Source organism: Arachis stenosperma, chromosome 4 (genome assembly GCF_014773155.1).
Source record: "Arachis stenosperma cultivar V10309 chromosome 4, arast.V10309.gnm1.PFL2, whole genome shotgun sequence".
Lineage (NCBI taxonomy): Eukaryota > Viridiplantae > Streptophyta > Magnoliopsida > Fabales > Fabaceae > Arachis > Arachis stenosperma.
In genome coordinates, this window is record NC_080380.1 from 24,692,503 (window position 1) to 24,697,658 (window position 5,156).

A 5,156-nucleotide genomic window follows, 5' to 3' on the forward strand; every position below is an offset into this window, starting at 1 on the left:
CCCAATAGCAAACTTAAAAGGTTTGCTTGTCCCTGAGCAAAATAAAAATAGAAAATAGAAAAATGGAAAATAATTAGAAGTAAAAATAAATATAGGGGATAATGGAAAAGGGGGCTACGGCCTTGGTGAAGATAGAAGAAGAAAAGGAAAAGTGAATATGGTGAAGAGGAAGGAAGAGAGAATAGTAATTGGAGGTGTGGTAAAAATTAAAGGGGAGTGGGGTATTTATACGTGGGGAAGGGAGAGGTTCGGTTATGGGGTATGGGTGGGGGAAAATTGAATTTGAATTTTGGGTTGTTGGGAGTAAAGATTGATGGGATAGATGAGAGTGGATATGGTGGAGTGAGAGGTAAGTTGACAGAATCAAGGAAAGTGATGGGTGATAGGATAGATGAATGTGGATGGAAAAGTGGGTAAGGAGGAGAGAGAATGGATAAGTTTGAAAGGTTAAAGTGGTTGGGGGTTGGGGTTTAACCATTGGCCAAAACACCTCCTTTATTCTCGAAACTTCCCTACTGGGCATTAAACGCCAGTCCTGGCGTTTAGCGCCAGTAGGGGACATACTTCTCTCTTTTTTTGAAATTAGGGACGAGCACCCTTCTTGGGGCGTTAAACGCCAGGGATGACGTTTAGCGTCCCAAGAACAGTGCTCAAACTTGAAAGAAACGCCCTAACGCCCATGCATTGCTCCCTCTCTGGCGCTAAACGCCCTCCCTGGCATTTAGCACTACTGCACCGCTTCTCTTTTGGTGTTAAACACCCTTCCTAGAGTTTAGGGCCCAAACCTATTTCTCTCCAGGGCGTTCTATTCTTCTGTCTGAGTTTCCTTGTTCCTGTTCTAAATGCTATACATGATCATAAACATTGGAATGACTAGGAAAACTCTAAAGATAAATGAAAAAAATAAAATGAAGTTAAATTAAAATAAAACTAAAAATAACGCAAAAATAAATAAAGGATACTTATGGTTGGGTTGCCTCCCAACAAGCGCTTCTTTACCGTCACTAGCTTGACGATCTGCTCCTCTAAGGAGGAGGATAATAGGGGCTCAGATCTTCACCCCTCATTGTGAACATGTTTCCCGTGCTCTCATGAATTAGCTCAACATGCTCCAAAGACAGGATCCTATTCACAGTATGTGGTATGACTGGACTTTTAGTGAACACCACCTTCATCCTAGGTGAGAAGTCCTCAGTAGGGATCTTCTTATTCCTCCTGCCGCTTGGTACCTTCTTCTTGGGACCTCCTCCCTCTTTGGTGGGTGGTGAATGCCCAACAACAAACTTAGGTTTGATGTCAGGGGGATTATATGGCTTTCCACCAAGTGAGAAGGCTTAAGCATTAAGCTCTGCATGTAAGTACCTCTTTTTCCAGAGAGTGGTGGAGGTTTAAAAACCTTGAATACCAAATATTCTTCCCATGGCCTTAGAACTAATTCACCTCTCCCAACATCAATTAGGACTCTTCCAGTGGCTAGGAATGACCTTCCTAGGATGATAGAGTCATTTGGGTCCTCTCCCGTGTCAAGTATCACAAAATCGGCAGGGAGGAAGAGGTCTTCAACTATTACCAAGACATTTTCCACTAATCCATATGCCTACTTCCGAGACTTGTCAACCATCTCCAATGCTATCCTTGTAGGTTGCGCCTCTTGGATTCCCAGCTTTTTCATCACAGACAGAGGCATCAGATTTATGCTTGATCCAAAATCACATAGTGTCTTCTCAAATGTAATAATGCCAATGGTACAAGGAATCAGGAAGCTTCCAGGGTCTGGCATCTTCTTGGGTAGCTTTCTCTGAATTAGTGCATTGCACTCCTTGATCAAGACCATAGCTTTATCTCCCTTCAAGACCTTCTTCTCCGAGAGCAGGCTTTTTATGAAGGCCATATAAGGAAGCATTTTTTCCAGCACCTCAGCAAAAGGAATATTGATGTACAACATTTTAAAGATTTCTAAGAACTGAGTGAACTGCTCATCCTTGGTCTCCTCTTGAAGCTTCTGAGGTTGGGGTACTTCAGGCTCCTGTGCTGCCAATGGGGCATTTAACAATGTGCTTCTGGTCTTTTCTTAAACCTTTTCTTCCTTCATTTCCTTAGCAACATGCATATCATTAGGCTCGACCTCCTTGGCCATGGTAAGGGCCTTACACTCTTCTTTTGGATTTACCTCTGTGTCACAGGGAAGAATGTTAGGAGGTCTCTCAGGTATCCTTTTACTCAACTGACCCATTTGTACTTCCAAGTTTTGAATTGAAGCTCTTGTCTCTTGTATAAAGCTGTGAGTTGTCTTGGAAAGTTTAGAAACTAGTGTGGCTAATTTAGAAGTGTCTTGGCTCTGAGAGGGTCCTTGTTGCTGCTGAGAAGGCTGGAACTACCGATTGTTGAACCTGTTCTGATTAGACCAACCTTGGTTATTGTTGATGTTCTGTTGGGGCTTCTGTGGTTACTCTCTCCACCCAAAATTAGGGTGATTCCTCCATCCCTGATTAAAAGTATTAGAATATGGGTCATTGTTAGGATTTTTGAAAGAGTTTCCCGTGTAATTAACTTGCTCAGTAGTGGGTTGAGCATAGCCACTAACGTTCCCTTGGTTGTAGCTTCCCTTCATGTCATAGGATGTATCTTGAGTATTGACGGATGAGACTTGCATCCAGCACAAGTTCTGATAGATCATACTAATCTACTGGGACATGATCTTGTTCTAAGCCAGGATGAAATCCAGTGTATCCACCTCCATGATTCCTTTCTTCTAAGTAGCTTGATGAATCCATATTTAACGATAAATTTTGGATTGATTCGAGTGGATTTCATCACATAAACAGACATTTATTCACCTAAATAGCATGCTTTTATATTTTCTCTCCTAAATTATGCTTGATTGTGAAAACATGCTATTTTGTGCCTAATTTAATCAATTTCACTCCACTTTCATTCAATTCAATGCCATGATAATTTTGATTAGTGATTTCAGGTATAATAGGTTGGAATGGCTTGATAAGAGTGGAAGAGAAGCATGCAATTGGTAGAAAACATGAAGAAAACAAAGGAGATGTAAAAAGCCAAGTGTGCCTACGCACAACTCTTGTGCGTACGCACAAGTACAAAAATCAGTAAGTGTGCCTACGCACAACTTCTGTGCGTACGCACTGGTGGAAAAATCATCAAGTGTGCGTACGCACTGGTCCCTGCACGTGACTTCATTAAAAGGTCACGTGACTCGCAAATTTGGGGCTTTTTGGCCCAATTTTGAGTGTGCTGAAGCTAATTTTGGATGCTATATAAAGGGGACAACATCACATATCAAAGCATTAGCTTAGGGAGCTCACTTTTAGTTAGAAAAACACATTAGGAGTAGGAGAAGTGTAGATTAAAGAATTCTCTCTTAGGGTTTACTTAATTTTCATTGTAGCATTTTATAGTTAAATTTTTCTCTTGGATTTTGCTATCTCATTGTAAGTACTCTTTAATTTCCTCTTTAATTTCACTACTCTTGTTACATTTCCTTATATTTCAAGTTACTTTGTTAATATATATGCAATTTTAGTTTCTTGAAGTTTTGGTTGTTGAATTTAATGTTTTATGATTTCTACTTGTTTGATTGCATGTTTATAGTTGATTTTGTGAATTGGTTGGTCATAGTTTTCATTTTCCTTTGCAATTTTTCATGTTTTGGTTGTATGCCCACCAAGTGTTTGTGAAAATACCACTTGGTAATTTTGAGTAGATTTTCACACCTTGGCTTGGGAAATGTGTTCCTATGATACTAGAGTCATAATGTCACACATTTAGTGGTAATTCTTAGGTAGTTAGTTGACTCTTGTAACCATTAACGCTAGCTATTTACCAATTAACTTGATAAGTTAGCTAGGACTTATGGATTAAGGTCAATTGTGCTTGCTTAACTTACTCCTTAATGTTAGGGGTTAACGAAGCAAGATTGACTCATCATAGTTGCCATAGTTGTGGTTATGACGATGATAGGATTCCTTAATCTTCATTCCCAAGTCAAGGCTCTTTTATACATATCTTCGCATTTTCACTAGTTTTGATTTTATTTCCCTTTTTAATTACATTAATTACTTTTTGATCATTTCTTAGTTCTTTTATTTCTTAGTTCTTTTAATCTTTCATTTCATGATTTCAAAACCCATTTTCCTCACAACCAAGAGTGTGACACCCTTATTTGCATTGTCCGAGGGAGACGACCTGAGGTTTAATTACTTTCGGTTATTATCATTTTGAAATTAAACTTTTATTGATGGTCGATTGTCGGGTTGGGACTATACTTGCAATGCCAATCTTATTTTGAGAAAATTCCTAGCCCGCTCTAGGACATTATCAAGTTTTTGGCTCCATTGCCGGGGAATACAAATAGTGTTATGTTTTTGCTTATTGTAAATATGTCAATAGTGTAAATAGTTACTTTTTTTGTGAGTATTTTGTAGAGTATGAGGACTTCAAATTGGGATTGCATCATGGAGTGCGAGAATCAATTAAGGAAGGAACCATATGCGTATGAGCAACACTCATGGCAACCACCTCCCCCATACTACAATGAGCCAAACCCTCCTCTATGTGCATACCAAAGCCAAAGATATGAAATATACCCCATACACAACCTTCAACCACTAACCCTTCAAGCACCACACTGTCCACCTCTATGGAATCAAAATGTTTATACACCTTCCCACTAACCATATGAACCATCACCTCCATACATACCACCTCAATACCCTCACCCATATAACACACCTTCCAACTATATAACCCTTCTCCCAACCATTGAACCTTCTTTTTCACCTAAATGTGAAGTTCTCCAACGCTTGCACCAAGAACAACAAGGCTTTCAAGCTTTTCTCCAAGAGCAAGAAGAATTTCGGATGAAGCAAGGGGAGTTCATGGCCACCATAGCAGAAGCAGTGAACCATTTAGCCCACCTACGCCCTTGCAATCAAGACATCTCCCTTGAGGAATGTGGAGGCACAACCAAGGAGTGTAGTGAGGAGGAGAACATAGAGGCTAAAAGAGAAGAAGTGGAGTTAAGGCTTGAGTCACAAGAAGAGGAAGGTAAAATGATTGAACCGGAAGAGGTAAATAGAGAATTGAGGGAGTTTGATCAAGAAGTGGATTCTATCATCAATAATATTTTGTCC